Genomic DNA, 22,551 nt, shown 5'->3' on the forward strand with positions numbered 1-22,551 from the left:
TCTCATAATCTTGAAGAGTGCTGGTCCACTGTTTTGTAGAGTATCCATAATTTGTATCATCTTCTAATTTTCTCATGATTGAGTGGGGTTGTGGGGTTTTGGGTAAAATACCATTCTCATCATATTACCAAAATGACTCACATTGTTGAGGTTATCCTTAGTCACCTGGTTGAAGCAGTGCTTCAAGCGTTGTAATGTTCCTCCATTGTCAAGTTACTCTTTTCTTATTTTTCCATAAAGAATGTGTGGGAACAATTTCACTGTGTACAACCTACACAGACAAGTGTGTAATTGTGGTACATCTCTTTCTGGGTGGAAGATCCACAAATTTATTTGGGATTCTCCATAGATTTATCTATTCCCCTTCCATTAGTTTGTTTACTATATCATTTACTTTTTACCAGTATGAATTCATATATATTTCTGTATATTAGGGATCAAAATCCAATATTTCCTTTTTTATTGTTTTTGTTTGTTTGATTTTGTTATTTGATTAAATACCCATCCAATGATGTCTCTAATTCTAATTTAGTGTCCACAGTTTTTTCCTAGTATTCTTCCTTGTTTATCTATAATCTCCTACAGTGAAAAACTATTCCTTCATCCATTTTTTATTCACTTCTTATATTTGTATACACACACATTATATATATACATATATATATATATATATATGTATATATATATGTATACATATACATATATATATACATATATATATACATATACATATATATATACATATATATATATATATACATATATATACATATATATATATATATACATATATATATACATATATATATATATATACATATATATATACATATGTATATATACATATATATATACATATGTATATATATATACATATATATATATATATATACATATATATATACATATATATATATACATATATATATATACATATATATATATATATACATATATAATATATATGTATATATATATATATATACTTTAGCCCGAGGCCAACACAGGCTTCATAAATGAAGGTTCAGTACTTGAGAAAACCTTAGGGAGTTTGAAATAAAGAGACAGGCTCTAATTACCTTTAAACCAGCTCCAGGACAGCTTCTCCTACCTCCATTCTCCAGCCACCTATTATGGTAGTGAGGTTTACTGAAGAGGCTAGCAAGAGAGAGAGAACACGCCAGGGAGTGGACTTTTATTGGGGAACAAAAATCCTAGGGAAAATCCCATCCAATGAAGATTAAGGGGGCAGTGTCCCAAGGTCAGGGGTGACAATTAGGTCTTTGGGTAGTGGCCAGATATGCCTCCACATGGACAAGCCCTTGGACCTGAGAAGGGTGGGGAAAGCTCTGGACACAAGGATGTGTCTAAGCACTACTCGCCCAGCCTGGGAGGTAACTCAAATCGTGTGAGGATGTCCTCCCACAATAAACACTATTTTTTTTCAAAATTTCTAATACATAGCTCCATGGGAAATAACTAACAAGAGCATGTGCTTACATATAGTTTCTTTTTTTCTATCTTTATCCTTGTTCTCTCATTTCAGCACTCTTCCACGAACCATATTCTCTTCAATGAGGTTGAATTATTCATTGATAATTCAGTTAGGTAAAGTCAATCTAAGCTTCCTTGGATGCTTGATATTCTTCTTCATCTTTTTTTTTTAATTTGAGCTAATTGGTTATACATGATGGTATCATAATTCTTTACATTTGGATACATTATGATTTACTGTCTGTGTTGTTTATGTTCTGTGGATATTGATGAGTGAACATTGTCACGTATCCATCATTAAGTTAGTCCATAGTAGTTTCAAATTCATTAAAGAAATAAATATTTGCCTAATGTATTCAAATAAATGTTTGCTTAATGTATTCAATCCATGCTCTCCTCCCTAAACACCTGGCAAACAACAATCTGTTTTTATTGGTTGAATTTTCTCTTTCCATAATGTCATATTCATATTAATATGGTACATCTGTCAGGTCCAAAATATTTTAAAATAATAATTCAATCTGTTGGCAAATTACTGAAAAGTAAGAAAGTAGACAAAATTATTATCAATGGGATAATTTGATATGTAGATTTTTTCTGTGTTAATTTAGCAGTGTGCATGTGAGAATAATTCTAGTTACTACATGAATTGATTGTTCACTCCATTTTAAGCACTGAATAAGCTTTGCATTGATATACCACAATTTGTTTATACATTTTTCTATTAAGGAATATCTTAAAGAATTCAAGTATTTGACAATTAGGAACAAAGCAGCTATAAAATGTTTATAGATATTTTCATGTCAAAATAATTTTTCAACTCCAGTCAATTATCTATGACTACAATTTCTGATAAAAGTAAAAAGAGGAACACAATAGACTGCTAAACTTTCAGAGTCTCTCTTTGATGATAGTTTTAACCCTAGGAATTACATACTGAAGATATTATACTTTGTATGACAGAAACACTAAGCTGATATTTTAAAATAATAATTCGATCAGATGGCAAATTATTGACAAGAAAGTAGAAAAAATAATTATCAACTGAAATTGAACCACATTTAAAAATAGTTCTATAAGATCTTATTAAATGAAGAGAGGAACTAAAAAGTAGCTGACCACCATAATATTTCAAAGCTAATTATTATGTTAAAAAAATTTTATTCACAAGCACTCTACTCATAGAGCTCCATGACAAAGAATGGTAAAAGCACTCCTGAAAACCTGAGAAATCTCATTCTCTACATTATCAGTTATGCAGTGCTACAGGAATATTTCTGACCATGAAAAGTATTTCTCTGAGCAGAACACACTGTGTAGTGTCAATGTGACTCTTTGATGTATTGAAGCTTTGTGCCACTTACTTATCTCAGTCTCTAAAATTGTTTTTTGTTGTCCCAGCAGAAATAAGGAAGAATCTATTTCAATCTTCTCCAAAAAGTATATGATTATTGAATAAGAAATTATTTCAGATTTCCCTCTGTATACTTGTCTCTTTTTATGTCTTACCAGCACTCATTTACACTAGAAGATTAATTTTAAGCACATGAATTTATGTTTGACTGATACAAAAAATACTTACTAAACAATACTATCCATATGTTGCATTCATATCTCAAAAATGGCTGGCTAATGTATGGTTTTCAATCTCATATTTAAGAAAAAAAGTGGTAATGCTTTTACAGTTTTAACTAATTTTAATATTTCTAGAATATATTTGTTTCATGAGTACCATATATTATGTTAGGTACTTTATATTCATTATCTTCTTTAGTCTTTTTTAAATAAGTCTATAAGATGCTATGATTCCATTTAATAGAAGAGGAAATGGAGGCTCAAAAAGTTAAATACATCACTCACTTTGCATAGCTAGAACATGGAGATATCTTTGTGAATTTCAAAAACAAATTAAAATCTGTATCTCAGTCCTATAATTATATTAAGGATGCTACAGCAAAACTGACAGTTTGCTTTCATTTATAGATGATTACTATCTCAAGGAATAAAAAGTCCTTCTTTTGAATTTTCATGGCTTTTAATTTTGGTGATTTCTAAATTCCTTTTTCTGATATTATATTTTTTAAGAAAAATATTGAAATGAATAAAAAACAAATTTTCATTCTTTTCTACTTCACTCCTCCACACTCTTCTTCATTTTTTTCCTTTATTTTTTCCCTTTTTTACATCTTTTCAGTTTTTAAAAATCCTCTCATCTTTTTAATGACAAATATTACATATATTTATAGAATGATTGTCTTCTTGAGGTCAATAATCCAATTAGGGGAAATAAATTATTGTCAGATATTTATATTTGAGAATCATTTTAAATAGAATAAAGCATAACTCTGATAACTTTCTGTTGGCTTATTAATATATAAGTAGAGACATGGAAAAGAGAGACAATTCATCCAAAATATATATTTTAAAAAGCATTTGTAAGACATAAAAAGTATTTGTAAAGATGCATGTCTAAACTAATTTAACAGGAATATTTTTCTCTTTGTAGGAAAAAAAAATATTTGTATTCAAACTAGATTACAATACAAAAATTTATCTTTTAATACATATTATATATGTAAATTATATAATATGTATTAAAAGATAAAATTCCATAAATTTAAAAAGAAAATATAAAGTGATATGTTTATGACTTTACAATATGAATGTATTTTTAAAGAGATCTTGAAAAATTAAATCATTCTAGAGACTATTGAAAAACATAGTTAAAATGAAATTAAGATTATCCGTATAGTAAACAAAGTTAAAAGGCTTGTCACAAATGTTGAGAAGATAATTACAGGGCAAAACACTAGACAACATTTACATCAGTAACAAACATAAAACTCTGAAAGATGAATGAAAGAGGAAACAAATTATCTAAGAGAGTGTGGATAAGATTTATTTATGAACAGTTAAATTATAAAATGAGCTTGAATTACCATTAAATATATTTAAGTAGTTCAGTTTTATTAATAAGCAGTTGTAAAACTAGGGAAAATAAAACCATGACATACCATATTGCATCTATACACTTAAACTCATATATACAAGTACATTACATAGTGTTGGTAAATGTTTAAAGAAAGATGAACACTATTATGCTGCTAGTCTGAGTATAAATTTAATCAACTGCTTTTGAAAATAATTATGAATTATCCAGTAAAGCTGAAGTTTCATGAATTCAATTACTCTGTAATTATTTCCCTATGTACATTCTGTATAAAATTATTAAACATTTGCACAAGATGTTCCTGAAATAAATTGACTCTTTCTTAAATACACAGGCAATTATCTCTGGTTCTTTCTGCCTAAATACACCCTGCTTCACCATAAATGTCTTCTGATTATGACTACCTAGGAGCCATTCCTCAACCTCTTTACATTGGTTCCCTTCTATTTCTAATTACCCAACTGTATTTACTTTAAATTAGTGGAATTTCAAAGAGGTCTTTCTTTTCCAAAGATTTAATTCTCTGCTTATTAACACTAAAGTGATGATCCTACTGAAACCAAAGTTGAAGGAGAGACTGGAATTTGCCTGCATTTAAATGGCAGTCAATTTTGAAAACCTTGAAAAATACAACATTAGAAGTTAAAATTAGCTTTCTGGTTATATAATCAAAATTATTTTAAAGTTATGATTGCTGAAATTTAGTGTTCTTATGAGGTACCATTAGAAGGAGGTGTCTGCTTGACTCATACCTCATTTGGAATACCACTGTTGTCAAATGTTTAAATATAGTGTTATATTGCTTAATAATGGCACATGGTCTAAGAACCATATAGCTTACTATTTCATCATTACAATAGCATCATGGAATACACTGACACAGATGGTACAGGTCAACAGGGTAAAGCCAAGATGAATAAGTCTATAGATGGTAAAACAAAACAGTTTCACTGTTACTTTTTTAAATAAATAGAAATGCTCCCTAAATTATAATAAAATATACTTCAGTAAATACATAAACCAGTAACATAATAATTCACTATCATGAATTGCTATACTTTTAAGTGACAAGCCATGCAGTAGACTTGTTTACACCAGTTACCACTACAAATATGTGAATAACACATTGTGCTGTAATATTATGATTAATTTCATATCAACTGGAAATAGGAATTTTTCAGCTTCATAATATTCTACGGGATCATTGTCATATGTGCAGTTCATCATTGTTCAAAATAGCATTTCCCAATACAGGACTCAATTTGAATCCTATGTTTGTTCAAAGGCTGGTAAACAAAGTTTAAAAAAAAAAACAGATCCAATCACCTTGCTCTTATGGTTGGTGAGGAATTAAATATGCAAATGACTTTAACTGACAATGTTTACTGAGACACTAGAGTAGAATATGGAAGGTGATAATTATATCATAAAATAAATATTTAAGTACTATATTTAGGACTTTTTATCCATAGAAATAATGATTTGGGGGAGAGAAGTAAATGTTTCCTTATGTGTATACTTATTGTGACCATAATGCTTTACACTTATTTTTAATTACATAGAAAAATATGGTATAGATGGATAGAAATTTTCTATCCACAATGGAAATCCATATAGTATAAGCAGTATTTGGTGTATATCATTGAAATATTATTGAATTTCAAGTGTTAGCTGTGTATCTCCTTGGTAGTCATATGATATGGTGGGTAGTAAACAGAAATGAAAATTTGCTGGGATTCATATTATATTTTCCACAGACAAAATGCATTTTACATAGCAGAAGTATGCTGTAACATTGTTTCATACCTAAGGAAAATGCTTCTTGTGCCTCTCCAAGCTTGAAGAATATATTATGGTAAGTGAATTTTTCATGAAATGATTGAACTTGTTTGAATAATCTTCCTGAGTCATTTGACCTTACTAAATATATAAAAGATTTTTAAAAAGACTTGATCTTCTAAATTATTCTCCTAAATTTATTTTCTTAAATCACCAATTTCAGTGTACTATTTCCTGTCTCAAAAACACCTAAATGATTTAAGTGTGCAGAGGGAAAAGCTCAAATTACATACTGTGGCATTCAAGTCTACCAATGAAATATTTCTTTTCCAAAAAGTATTTACCACTAATTATTGGAATGAACACTGTGCTCCTATAGAATAAACTACTCACTTTCCCTAATGAAAATCTTACTCTTATTCATCACTCTATTTTTATCTGTATCACTTACTCTGCTTCTATTTTCACCTCCATTTCTAAATCTGTTTCTAACTCCCTTTTTTTTTCCTATGAATTTCTACCCTTTATATTTCAATAGATATATTACAAACTTTTTGCCACCTTTTATTTCTCTGCTTCTCTTTTTCTGTAGCCATGTCACTATACCAGTCAACACAACCCTTGTTTCAGTTAGCTTTGCATCACTGAGACCAAAAGTTCTGACAAGAACAATGTAGAGGAAGAAATCTTTTTCTTGGCTTATGGTTTCAGAGGCTTAGTCAATGGTCAGCCAATTCCATAGCTATAGGACATGAAGTAGAACATCATGGTAGAAGGGCATGGTGGAGGAAAGCAGTCCATGGCATGACCATAAGGAATTAGAGAGAGCACACTACTCAATATGAATGAAATATAAATCCCAAAGGCATACCACCAGTAACCTACCTAACCCTACAGTTACCACCCAATTAATCCATATCAGTGAATTAACCCACTGATTTGGTTGTACCTTTTATAATATAAATGTTTTACCTTTGAAAATTCTTGCATGTCTCACATCTGAGATTTTATTGGGGGGATACTTCACCTCTAAATCAGAATATTCTGTCCCTGGCCCCATGAAGCTCATGCCCACCTTACAACGCAAGACACATTTAGTACATTTCCAAGAGTCCCTATAGTCTTAACAATTTCATCATTTCCCAAAAGTTCAAGTCCAAAATCTCAACTGTGAAAATAAAAATAAAGATATATATCACCAATATACAAGCACAAGGTAAACATTTTCATTCCAAAAGTGAGAATGAGAAATAGAAAGAAGGGCTGGGATGAAAGCAAGACTAAGGTCCAGATGAGTAAAAAAGTCCTCTATTTCCACCTCTACAGCATCTGGGGCACATGACATTGTATTATGATTCTCTCTAAAGAAATTGTGCAATTTTGCCTTTATGGTCTTCCCAGTTGCAGTCCATATGGTTCTTTCCTGGTTTGTTTCTACTAGTTCCTGGAGCTTTACTCAGCAAATATCCCATATCGTTGACATCTCTTCATCTTGAGTGTCTCTGTTACTTTTGGCTTCCTTCTCACATCATCGTGCATCATCCTTTCGGGGCCAACCTTCAGGGATTCCAACATAGCTATACTTTACCAGACTTCTTAGGCCTTCCTCTGCAATCTTGGTGCACACCTTCATGGTCCCCTAACTTCAGAATCCTGCATTCCTGAAGAACCCCCACCAAGTTGTAGTTGATGCCAAGGTCTGCTGCCATTCAAACATTAGCCAAGTCTCCTGCGATCATGGCTGCAGCACCTTCTGAGTGCCTGGGTGGTTGAGCAAGGTGAAATAATTTTGTTACCCTCCCTATGCAAGTTTGGTGCCCCCAAATACAAAACCCAAGGTTACTTCTCAAAATAATTGTTACTTTTACACCCTTGAATCTTAGAAGGTGTGGTCTTCCCAGTTTCTGAGATGCCCACAAACTATCTTTCTTATTGTCTCTCTATAGTACATAGCATCTTTTTAGTGTGTCTAGATTCCCTTTAACAACCATAATTTCTTGAGCCCTAGTTTCACTCCCACTGTTATGGCCAGTGTTCAAATTTTTCAAAATTTTTTCTGTTATTCTTTCTGCTCCTAATGTTGACAGTACTCTTGGCTAAAAGCTCTTATCAATACCCTGAATGCTATGCTGCATTGAAATTCCCATCAGTAGGTTAAATAGTATGTAATCTTTAAATTCATCTTCATAGAAAGTCTCAGAACGTGGGCAAATGTGGAAAATTTCTTTGTCACAATACAATATGAGTGGCCCTAGTCTCATGTCTGTAGAGTCCTCCTCTGAAATCTCACAAGCACAGTCTTTACTGTCTGCAGCTTTATTGGCATTCTGGCCTTCTTAGTTCCCACCAAAATCATTAAGCTCTCTACTTATAACATTCGAAGCTTTTCCAGCTTGCATCTCTAAACTTTTCAAAACTTGTCTTGCAAGAAAATAGCTCCAAATTCTTCTCAACTATGTTGTCGTTTAGCCGCAGTTAAGACCTCACTTATCCATATTAATTTTCATTTTAATCATCTTTTTCATCATTGTGAAAAAAAGACAACAATGTAAAGGAGGAAAGGTTTACTTTGGCTCGGGTTTCAGAGGTTCAGTCCATGGTGAGCCAATTTTATATCTCGGGACTCAAGGCAGAACATTCTTGCAAAGGGAAGCTGCTCAGAACATGGCAACCAGAAAGCAAAATAGACAGCTGCACTAAGAGGGATTAAATATAAACCCCACAACATGCCCCTAGTGACCTATCTCCTTCAGCTACACCCTACCTGCCCACAGTTAATCCACACTAGTGGATTAATCTACTAATTAGCTTATACCACTCTTAATCTCATCATTTTACCTCTGAATTTTTTTTTATTGTCTCACACATGAGTTTGAGATATACTTCATCTCTAAAGCATGACAAATCAATCATCTGCTTTCATTTTCTACAAATTTGCTGTTTGGGAAACTAAATATGAATGAAATTCTATATTTTTCTGACATTTATGTAGCATGTAAAATGTTAATTCATGTCATTTATGTTAATCTAACTGTCAAATAGTATTTTATTAGATAGACATCATTTTTGGATGTTCATTTGAGTAGTGTCCAGTTTGGGATGCTATGAAATATAAGTACAGTTTGAAAAATTCTGCTATAATTTATTCACATACATACATTTTTGTAAATATGAGTTTCCACTTCTCTTTAACAGATATGATTCCTAGGAGTCAAAATGCTAAGTATTAAGGTAAGATTACATTTAATTTTTCAAGTAATTTAAAAATATATATATTGTTTTCTAATGGGCTATATTATTTACATTCCAACCCAAAATATGTAAGTGCTCAAGATTATCTGCATCTATAACAACTATTGATATTGTTGGTGTTATGTGTTAAATTATGTCTCTAGCACATGTGATGGTATTTGGAGATTAGGCCTCAACAAATGGCCAAGTTAAAATGTAGTTACCATGGTGATCCCTAACCCTGTATCACTACTGTTTTTATAAAACGAGGAAAACTGAATTTACACACACAGCAAAATAATAATAATAATAATAATAATAATAATAATAATAATGAGGAGGAGGAGGAGGAGGAGGAGGAGGAGGAGGAGGAGGAGGAGAAGTGTCATGACCATGTGGAGATGAGGGGAAAGGACTGAGATATTTCCTTCACAACTGTCAGAATGAATCAACCTTGGTGACACCTTGATCTTAGACTTACAACTTCCAAATCTGCTAAACAATGATTTTCTCTTGTTTAAGTCACTCAATTATATCAGCCCTCATAAGGAAAATTTTCTTTAGAATTTCAGTTGTTCTAATCACTTTCTACTGGTAGCTCATTTTGGTTTATTTTGAATTCTCCTAGTGAGTAATAAGAATAGTTTCAAGTGATTATTAAGCACCCATATAACTTCTACAGTGAAATGTGCACTATAATTTTTGATTCTGTTAATATCAGTTTGTCCAGTTATATAGTTTATATGTTTATTTGTATATTGTGTATACAAATTCACTTTCAGATATAATTTGAAATTATTTTCTTCCAGTTTATGTCTTGACTTTTAACTTTCTTCATGGTGTCTTCATCTTTTTCTTCTTTATTTTTATTTTTTTGCTTTAATTATTTTTTAAATAGCTTTAGTGAGGTCTACTTACTTACTATAAAATTCCTTTATTTAATGATTATAAATATGTAAATACCCATTACATCATCAACATAATTTACATATCTGCACCCTCCAAAATTCTCTTGTAATTTCTCTGGACATGCAATAATTGAGGTGAAGTATTGATCTGTTTTTTGCTGTTGTTTTTTCCTCCAGAGCTAGGGACTAACCCCACTGGCTCACATATGCTAGGCAATCACTCTATCACTGAGCTACATTTCTAACCCTGCTTTCTATCACTACAGATAAAAAGTTAGTATTCACTAGAATCCATTATAATTGGAACTGTACAATGGCTTTACATTTTTTTAGTAGAGTCAGGCTTCTTTCACATTATATATTTATTTTGAAACTTATTCTTATTGTTGTTGATAGTTCTTATTATTAAAGTGTTGCAGTTAACGACCCAATAATGTGCTGGCAGATGGGTGTGCTGGGGGAAATAAAAAAAAAAAAAAAAAAAAAAAAACAAAGAAAGAAAAAAAAAGACCAATGAAAATCCCAAAGTCTTACTTTAACATGTTTGCTGACTTTAGTGTCATAGATACTTGCATGCTGATTGATTTCAACTAACTGATAACATTTCTGAGTATTTACCTGCTGCAAGCTAGTAGCATTTCTCTCTACCACACTGTTGGATATTTCCAATTCAGCACAAGTACTAAAGAAGAAACTTTACTCCAAGTTCAGTTCCAAAGCCCCAATATGACCCTAGGTAAGCAGCATGTACACACCCATTTTGGTTAGAATATTAATTTAGCATCCATAACCCATTCACGACTAATCCTAATGAGAACCTGGCAGAAGTTTTACAGAAAGAAAATTCTTCTGTCTTCTGAGAATTCATGAAAAGGGATATGTATCTTTTACAGCTGGCCAATTATAAACAAAGAAATCATACAGTCTTTAAAAGCTGCAGGCAATTGACCTCTAAAAAGAAAGGTAGCCTTCAAATGAAGCATCCATCCCATATGAAAGACATAAAGAGAACCCTTGATTGCAGCCTATACTCTTCCAGACCTTTCAGATATGTGCACCGATAGGACACTGATATTGTTTAAGGCATATTTAGTTTTGTGATAGTTACAGTGGAAAACTTCATATATAATATAGCTATGAATTCTAAGATGGTTTGCAATGTAATTGAATACTAGTAATTATCATTTGAGGCTTAGTTCAACAAGGAGTTAGATCAGCATGTATGGTTTATTATGGTATAAAATTTATGATGTGATATTTTGAGACTTTCAAAATTTGGGAGTGAAAATTTTATTTCTCTTTTACAAAATGGCTCTTGGTTTTAAAAAAAAATGTTTGTCAAGATCATTATCTTTAAAATGAGTTTCAGTCACTTAGAAATTTAATACTAAGAATTTAAATATTTCCTTCTGTATTAAATTTCAAGTTCAGTTTATATTTGAGGTACAAGGGTTTATGAGTAGGAAGGAATCAACTAGAATAAAAGTAGGCAGAATAAATATTTATATCAAAATATTCTGCTATGGTTAGAAAAATACATATAAACAATGAATAAATACACAAAAACTACAGTTTATAGGAAGAGAAAGTATTTATATGATATTCCTATCAATGAATATCACATATATTTTTCAATTAATGAAAATCATTTCTTCTGAGCTCATGACACAAAGTAATATTTTTGACTTCCAGTTAAATACATCCCTGTTTTAGTCTGCTTTTTCTTTTGCTGCTATGACTAAAACACCCAACCAACACAATTGTAGAGGAGAAAAGGTTGATTTAAGGGCTCACAGTTTCAGAAGTCTTAGTTCATAGAAGGCTGGACCATGGGGCTGAACACCAAGGCAGGATAGTGTTGCAGAGGGAAGCAGCTCACATCCTCATCAGAGAGCAGAGAGAAAGTCAAGGGCCATAAACAAATATATACACAAAGCCAAGCCCCAATTCCCACCTCCTCCAACCACATCCTACCACATCAGTTACCACTCAGGTAGTCCCTGTCAATGGATTACATCATTGATTGGGTTAAGACTCTCCCAACCCAATCGTTTCTCCTATGAACCTTCTTGCATTGTCATACACATGAGTTTTTGGGGAAACCTCACATCTAAATCATAATAATTCCTAATTCATTTTTTTAGAGAGAGTGAGAGAGGAGAGAGAGAGAGAGAGAGAGAGAGAGAGAGAGAGAGAGAGAGAGAAGAGAGAGAGAATTTTTTTAATATTTATTTTTTAGTTCTCAGCGGACACAACATCTTTGTTGGCATGTGGTGCTGAGGATTGAACCCGGGCCGGACGCATGCCAGGCGAGCGCACTACCACTTGAGCCACATCCCCAGCCCCTAATTCTTTTATTTCTTATTTCTTTGCCTTTTTTTATGTTAACTTTGAACTTTTTTTTTTCTTTTTAGATCTCTGAAAATCTGTAGCAATTTGACTAGATTTATTTTAATCTGGTTATTTGAGTTATTCATTTATTTAATAAGTATTGAAACTTATATTATCTATATAATAAGAGATAAAACCTGCCGCAGTCTGGCAGGGCAAAATAACCTGGGAGTGACAAGCAACTTGTGAAGATTGATACAGCGGGAGCCACTTTATTGTAGGACAGCAGAGGTATATATACATAACTGAATACACAGCTTGACTCAATTTAGCATCATCCAGTTACAGCAATCAGTCATTAAGGAATCGTCATCATCTTAATTATTATACACAGTTTAACTTAATTGACATAATCTAGACACAACAGTCAGTCATTAAGGAATCTCCATCATCTTAATGGCTCCCTGGTGTTACTTCTCAAACCACTCCTCCTGGAAAAGTGCCAGGCGCCATCTTGACTTGTCTGTGGCCCTCAACAAAACCTATGTTGACTCAATATCACTGTGTTCAGAAAAATAAAAACAATGAAAAACCCAAACATGGTATAGTATCATTAATATGATGAGGAAGTCCAAAGCTTAAGTTATATATTAATAGGTTGAAAAAGTGCACACACGCATGTGTACACACTTGCAAAGAAATGAGATGTCAGAGGTGTAAGGTAGTCAGAACTAAAATATAAAACATTGCATATTAATACAAAATCATATATTAGGTAATTTTAACTAATTTTGAGTGAAACAACTGATTAACTATCAGGAATCTTTTTCATTATCAGTTCTTTCAATCAACATTAGCTAATTTGCATCATTCCCTTTTTCCCTCAAAGGTTTAACTCTACACAGGACCAAAATCATGCAGGAATTAGGGATGTGTAAGAGTGAATGATCCTATATTAGTTTTGTACTTCTGCTGTAACAAATTACCAAATTCTGAGAGTCTTAAAGCAGCACAGTTCTAGAAGTCAAGCATTTAAAATCGGTCTCTTTCTAGTAATGTGAAGATGTTACAAAGGCTGGTTCCTCCTACAGGCTATGATGATATATTACACTTCCTTGCCTTCTCAGTCACCAGAGGCCTTCCACATTCCTTGGCTCATGGCTTCTGTCCCCACCTCACCTTTTCTGACCCTAGCCCTCTTCCTTTCCACATGTAAGGGCTCTGTGATTACACTGAGCCTATCTGGATAATAAAGGATAATCTCCTTATCTCATTATTCTTAATTTAATCACAACTGTGGTGTCTCTTGTGCCACATAAGGCAACAATATACAGGTCAGGAACTAAAACTTGGACTTGTTTAGGGAGGCATTATTCAGCTTATTGCAGAAGCTAAGTGATTATAGCTTCATTATTTCATTTGAACTCCTAGGAAAAATTATGCCTTTGATGTATCTCAGTATTTGCTATGTTCAAGTGATTCTTGCTTCTCTTTTATTATTTTTTTATCCTGCATCCTTAGGGTAAAGTCTGTATCATCTCTTTTTTTCTGAACTAATCCTTTCCTGAACTAATCAGGCCAGCAAGTTTTGCCACTCTTTTGAGAATGTTTGTAGAACTTGCCAGTTATTTAATATTTGACCCTATTCAAGAATTACCTTGAATGGCTATTTAAAATTATGTTTTGTGTTTAATTTTTAAATTTATTATGAACTGTTCAAAATTATCAGTTATTCTTTGGTTTTCTTTTTCGTCGTATCTTTCACATGGCCACTATATACAGATTAGGTGTTTACATTCTCAATTTAAATATACATTTTTAAGTAGGAAAAATGAAAAAAAAATCTGCATCCCTTGGTAAAAATGAATGCTTTCTTAATCTTTTTAATTATATCTCTTATCACCTATTTTCCTCCACTGATACAGAGCCATGGATTATAAATATCAAGATGTGGAAATTATCCTTTATATTAGATGGAGTCTAATAAAGTTATTTTCATAGAGTTCTGGGATTCATGACACAGCTTTTGAGTGTTATGAATACTTTTATTCAACACCTATAAACATTATAGCATGAATATTATTTTAACAAAAATCACTTGCAAATTCTCCTTTAATGAAAAAAGAGATAAAATGAAAAAGATGAAATGAATCATCTACCCTATGTGTAAGCACTGTTTTAATGTTAAAAAATATCTAGACATTTAATTTATCTTGGAAAAAATGTTAGTTAAATCAAAGTGAAGTAATATTTTTTTAGTTTGAAATATATTTATGTGAATATAATTTTATCTATTTGTGTCAAAATTTATCCATGTTTTATTATTATCAATTGTTGGAAAAATTCTTGAGCCATTTGTGTTAAATGGATTCTCAAATATTTTCTAACCCTTCTTCTCTGAATTTAATTTAAAATGTATCTTTGAGAAAGAATATTTTCTCACCTTTTGTGTTCCAGTAGGTCATATCTAATATTTTTTAAAGAATTATTTTATGGTCATAATAAACCCTCTTAAAGAATAGTCTTTTATTTTTAATTTCAAATTTCATTCAAATAGAAATTATCAGTGTAAGTTCCCAAATACTTAAATGCAACTACAATTTTTAAATTAATAATGTTTAATTGTAACTTAGAGAGGAAAACACATCAATCAGAACTTCGATTCTCCTGAAGCTGAATGAGAATGAAAAGTCAACTCAATAGCATCAAATAATTATCCACTTATTTTATATATAAAATATACAAATAATGTGAGCTTTTTGATTTCTTAATATGAGAAGTTATTTTATTAATCCATTGCATTGACTACACAAATCTTCTGATAATGACACACACTAGGGAGAATCATCCAGTAATGCATACTATAATGATTTGCTGTCTAGCAAAAGGAAGATTTCCTCAGTTTCAGTTATGTAACCACATGTATTACAGCACATAGGGTTCTTCTCAGCATATGGCATCTGAAATAAACATGAGGGCAACTCCCATAAAAATGATTTATTTTCTTTTTTAAAGAACATGCTTATCATAAACTAGCCTACTATACATGTTGGAGAGGAAGCATGGGTTTCACTTCCAGTAAAGATGGAATAATCTATTGTCTCTATTAAATTTATGTTAAACTTTGTAGAAAATATAGAAGATGAAAAAAAGAAAAGAATAATCTATCAATATGTATAACTTCATAGCATGGAATTGAAGTTTGTCATTTGTTAGGTTTTCATTCCTAGGCCTATTATTTCTGTTTTAACCATAAAAACAAAAAGTAATATGTCAGTAAAGTAACTTTGTTTTATGTTGGTTGAATTTCATAGTGAAAATTTTGGTATTATTCTTTCTTTTGAAACTTGCTGCTTAGAATATGTTTGTGGTGTTTTCAATTTAAAATGTAAAATAAATTTGAAAATTGTGAAAAAAAAACAACCTTTTGGTATATTTGGAGAATTTTGAGTTTGACCTTTATCTCTCAAAAGTCTAATTTTCCAAATGTTTTAATAATGGGAGTTATTTGTGGCATAATGTTGATGTGATGGTTAATTAAAGCATGATATTTTTTTCAAATTTTCTGATCTTTATATTGATTTATAATTTGAATGAATTAAGTATAAAATTTACAGAATTGGTATTTATATTATCAAATTTGAAAATAATTATTATTTAATTCTTCCATGTAAACTATTATATTAACATATAATTGATCATGACAGAATTGGTGGTTTTTTTTGCATATGCCTCCCTTTTTATTAAAAGATATCAAAATTTTTCACACTTATCTAAAGATAATAGAAGAAATTATCTTTCTGTTGCCAGAGGTCCCCATAATCTGACAAATTTTTATTGAATTGGTCATGTGTGCCCATATTTACATGTATGAGATTCTCACATGTAAATAAAGTACAAATTAAAGTCTCTTTTCTTAGGAATGAAACGTATGACAAGTATCATTCAAGAGAAATAGCAGAGTTACAGGAAAGATAAAATAAGAGAATACAACCTACTCTGGTTACTGGTAAGGGAGGAAGATGTGGTAAACCAACCCCTCCTACAAGAAAATAATCTTAAAAACAGGCTTATTGGAAGCATAGATATTAACAAAGTGACAAAATTGGTTAATATACTGGAGATCAAACAGGGGGATAGTAAAAAGAGAGAATTAAAAGCCAAAAGACCCAGGAGTTGAACAATCTTTCAGGTCATAGTAAGAGACTGAAAATAATTCCAAGGATAAAAGTTATATTGTTTTGGGAAAAGTATACGAAATTCTATCTTTGCTTTGACATACCTGCCCACTGACTTTTGATGAGAATTGTGATTGTATCAACTCTTCTGCTCTGAGACTTCAGGGGAATATTCTGCAGGATGACTTACCATAGGGTTCAGGGTTTAGTAGAAACTGAGTAAATTATTTTGATAATAATATGGTTAGTATTTTGCAATTGCTTATCATGTGCAAGGTCTATATAATAAGGTCAGTTTTAATAAATGAGAGTCTTGTCACTTGATACCTTTTTTATATGTATGCATTTAATAAGAATCATTTCTGGTTCCAATTTTGCTCAATATATCTGGTGGTCTATGTATTGTTATATCAGTTTCCTATGGTTGATATAACAAAATGCCCAAAATAACATTACTTAAAAAAATAGAAATTTGGGCTGGGGTTGTGGCTCAGCAGTAGAAAGCTCACCTGGCATGTACAAGGCCTGGGTGTCAATCTCTAGCACCACATAAAAATAAATAAAATAAAGGTATTGTGTACAACTACAACTAAAAAGTAAATCTTAAAAAAAGTAGAAATTTATTGTCATGTAGTTGTGAAAGTGAAGAGTTTGAAATCAACATGCTGGCAGGACCTGCTTCTGAAAAATATCAGGGACTACTTCCTTCTCAATTATTGGGTGATTTACTCACAATCATTGACCCTCCCAATTTAAAGCTGCTAAACTCCAATTTCTGCCTTTGTTCCCATAAGGCTTTATTCCTATGCTTCCCTTTGGCTTCAATGGCTACCTTCTTCTAAACATACCAGTCATATTGGATTAGTGCCCACTCAACTCCAATATGGTCTCGTCTTAACTAATTTTATCTACAAAGATTCTATTTCCAAATGAGTTTTGTCCCAAGTTTGTTAGTATTCCAAATATCTAGTTTGGGAAAGAGAAAATGTGGTTCATTGCCCTACTTATATAGAGAAGCAAGGTTGCTTTGCATCCTGCATATAGAGTTATCACTACAAACAATGAATTCAAGCAGTGTGGAAACTATTTTTCTAATTCCTATATCTGTCAATCATATGGAATTTAATGATAATTACCATTAAAAGCATTTAATTGCAAATATGTGCATAGTATTATAAAAATCAAGCTAAAACTAGCTTTCAGAAATTAGAGGCAAATCTTTCGGGAAGAAAAATATTGGCTCTGGAAATTTTAAATTTCATTATCTTATAACCTCTATTCATGAAGTATATTGACAATGTAAGGTCATGGTATCTCTCTATTTATGAGTTATATGAAGACTCCTAAAGTAGAAGTTATGGAGATGGAATAACACTGAAAACATGGAGATTAAATTACAATTCTATGTGTCATTCATTCTCAATAACAATTTGAGGGCATGAGTTTTGATATTTCATTTACTGCAGACTCTACAATTCTCACTGTCAAGAAGGTTCAAGTGCATTTTGAGTCAGTACTTCATTGTGGAGAGTAGTTGAGAGTCAATGGGTAATAGACAAAAATCCTCCATTCCTAATTGGAAAAGAAACTAATTAATAATTGTTGACCATGAGGAATGTTAAAAGAAAATGCAATAAAATTTTCATCCAAACATGGGTTTAGAATTCTACATTTACATCTACTAAAACAGGTATTGATGAGTTGTTTATGGTTTTTGTTCACCCAACAATGAAACTTTTAGTAACAGAAAAACGTACATGTTTGCATCTGGGCCCTCCCACAAAAGACAAAGTCCCTAGGAGAATGAACCTCAGTCCTGGCTACCTGACTCTGCATGTGTTCCTGGGCTCCCATCCTCAAGGGACAAATTTCTCACTTTTCCTCCTTCTTCCGCTATTTATCTAATTTCTTTCTTATATCTTTTGCTAAATTTAAACAAAACAATTGCCACTTACTTGTATCAACAATGACAACAGCAATGGATTTGGTAAAATCTTTTTGACCACCCTGTTTAGTATTGGGAAAAGTATACAGACTTATTGGTATTTTTGAAAATGAGAACCAAACTATTGCTTATATAAAGTTTCCTGGAGGATGACTAGCAAGACACAAGAATGCAAAAAAAAAAAAAAAAAAAAAAAAAAAAAAAAAAAAAGAGAGAGAAAAGAAAAAGAAAAAAGAAAAAAAATCTTTTCCTATTTCTTTCTTACTTTTAAGTCAAGTAAAATGAACATGCCATGTGTTGAAGAACACAGTTATTTTAATTATTTCTACATTGTATTGATTAATAATAAAGCATGCATACCTACACAAATGCGCACGCACACACACACACACACACACACACACACATACACACACATTTTATAAGTTATGTTTTTCTGGGTATCCCTGATTAATACAGATTCTATCCAGTGACTCTAAATGTAGTTCAGAGCTCAGCAATGCTTCTGCTGCTGCCTGGATACCGGGGACAAGGATGACTCTCAAGTTTTAGTTAATGGAGTTTGTTTTACTATGTTTTGTACCTGTTTTAGGATCACTGATCCCTTTATTGTTTCCAGTTTTTTGCCTTTGCAATGTTATGGGCTGATTTGAAAGTTAAGTCAGGTTGACCCCATTCTGCTTGGACATTTCACCCTGCATGGGGTGTGGTCCCCTTTCCTGAAAGAGCCTACTCGCATAAAAGCTCCCTCCACCCACTTGTACCCTGACAACAATGTCTTTAATCATGGAGCTGTTCTGAGTAGATACAAGAAGTATGAATTCTAAGACTGATCCATTAGTTGGTATTTTCCACTTTTACGACTTATAATTGTACTTGTCTCACCTGCCCCCTTCTTTGTGGTTTATCTGCATTCAGTGTCTTGGGCTGCAGACCTGTCTGCTCTCTGTTCCCTTGGCCCTGATCAGAATAAATCATCTGTCCTTACTTTAGAAAGACCCAGAGTTTTATTTGGAATTTTAGAATTGTGCCTTAACAGCGATGGAAATCTGTATCTTGTAACTAATGTATTCCCACGTTGGAAAGACGAAAATTGCTTGGTCATTACAGAGAGTATCTGTATGATCTTGCTTTTCCTGTCATTCTAATCATCACTTGTAGTGTTCGAAAGCAGTTCAGTAAAATTACTCCTCATTAATCCTCCTAGTGCTCCCACAGGAGATTTGTCACTGGGGGCAAAATGAGAGCTTTTGTTAGAATGTAATAATTTGTTGATAACTTCTCAATTCAAAACTAAAATCTTTTCCCAAATTAATCAAATCTTTTCCTCAATCCCCCCAAAGCTTCCCTCTAACAGGCCTTTTCTTATCTAATTAATATTCCTTTATGGTATTACCCACACCCATATAATTTCTTACAGTGGAGGGGGTGAATCTATTCCCATTTGTTTTTTATATAATTCAGTGCATTCCATTTCCCCATTATATCATATCATTGCTTCTTTCTTCATTGTGCTCATTTATAATGATGTCAAATAAGGACATAGACAAATGTGAGAAAAACAGCATTCTCCCTCAAACATGACCAAGAATGAAGGTGCTTTTAGTATGGTTATGTGTTTTCATAACCTGGCAGCAAAAATAATATTTAATAAATAAATAAATATAGTGTAAATTTTTAAGTACTTTCAAACCATGTACATGAAATAAGTATTGAATTTGTATGCCCACACATGTATAAAAGACTAAAACTTAATACCACTTAAAAGAAGTCCTTAGGTTGTTTGTACATAATAAAGAATGTTTAGATAATGAAAATTTTAGAAGAATTATTTGTATATATAAAAACAGAGAAATGTATGTATAATCTATAAAAATATGTTCTACCATAAAAGATGCATATATAATTTAATATTAAAATATATACATACAATCCATGCTATATCCCTTTTCCTTTAACTTTTTATTTAAAAGATATTTAAACTTATCTTTGATATTTAGTGTTTATATTTTGGATTTCGTGCATAAAGCAACTGTTTTTAAATCTGAATTACAGAGAATATTTCACTGTAAGGACAGTGTAATCTTTAGATGAGAGCATCCAATCATTAAAATAAATTAGTGATTATTATTGATGTGGAGAAAATGTTGATGTCAAAATTAATAAGTAATTAAAAGCATCATTGATCACTTTATTTGTCCTGTAGATTAAGTCACAGAAGGAATATATTTATAAGGAAAAGACAAAGATGTCATCATGCTCAGTTTATATTTTCAAATAGATTTTTCTTTCCTGTTAGATAAAGTTTCATCAAATAAATTAGTCATTATTTAAATGTTTTCCAAAGTATAGATTTGGCAATATTTTTATTGAAATTGCATAATGACTTTAAAATATTCATGCTGTTTTCAATCAGGGTCAGCACAACATTTACTTTGAAATTTTAACCTCCTTGTAAAGCTCCTGTTTATACATACATACATCATATTTATCTAAATAATTATAAATAATTCATATTTTTTTCTCTCCTACTCTCTTCATTATACACAGGTTAACTGTATCAAATTGTTAGTATTTTCTAGTATACTAACCCATTCCTAATTCATATGACCACCACAATTATGTTCTATCAAAATTATCCTTGAGCACCTTTAGAATTTTATGAGCACATTAAAGCTTCACAGTTATGTGATATGTGAATCTGAAGCTAAGTTTTATGTTCTAGATTTGAAAATTGATACACAGAGTTCATCAATAGTCCTCAAATTTTAAAAACAAATGTATAATATTCTTAAGAATTTTTAAAGAAAATTATAATGAAATGTTTCTAATGCACTAAATTTTCTTGAATGTACTTTATCATAAAGTCTTACAAAGAAATCAAACATTATTAGCTGCTGAAATATTTGAAACTACACTTATCAACATTTTGAGCAAGTTACATTTTTAGAATGTTCTCCAAATTGTTTTGTTTAGAGAAGGATTGAGTAAACAACACTAGTGTAAATATATAATATTTTCTTTCATGAACTGCTTTTACGTTTCTCTTTCAGAATATGCAAAATGAGTGTTTAAAAAAATCCTTGTAACAATATATTGATTTTTTCCCGGAATTTGTGAAATTTTCTTGGACTATTTTGCAATTGAATGGATTTTGAAAACCCATCCACGTGGCATTCGAATTAACTGGAGCCTGGCAGGTTAGATAAATATTGTCTTAATATTTATCCTGAATTGTCAAGGAAGATTTGCATATGACAGTGATAAGAAAATAAACCCAATAAACAAAGTAAATACCCATGCCCATAACTGCCTTGGATAATTTGTCCAGTGATGATTAACATTAACTAAGAACTACACTCATAACACCTGCCGACAAACAATACAGCATGAATATAGCCAGGATAAAATAAATGGGATTTTAAAACTCATTCATATGAAATATTTTGAGAAGCTTCTGGTTCCAGTTACTCATATGTAAACTACAAAATGCATAATTCTGTAGTTTGATTTACTCAAAAAAAAAAAAAAAAAACAGTATAGTTTTCCACAACTTGTTGTCAATAAATCCTTGCAAAGTCAAGGATAGTAAAGCCAAAATTAGAATTTTTTGACCACGGAGCATTCTATAAGCAGTAGTATGTTAATTTCAATCTCTCTTTTTATTTTTGGTCTTGTTTGTCAAAAAAAACATGATCCAAATTACTTTTTCAAAAGATAGAACAATGAAATAAT

Source organism: Spermophilus citellus, assembly GCF_964194105.1.
Source record: "Spermophilus citellus genome assembly, chromosome: 1".
Classification (NCBI taxonomy): Eukaryota; Metazoa; Chordata; class Mammalia; order Rodentia; family Sciuridae; genus Spermophilus; species Spermophilus citellus.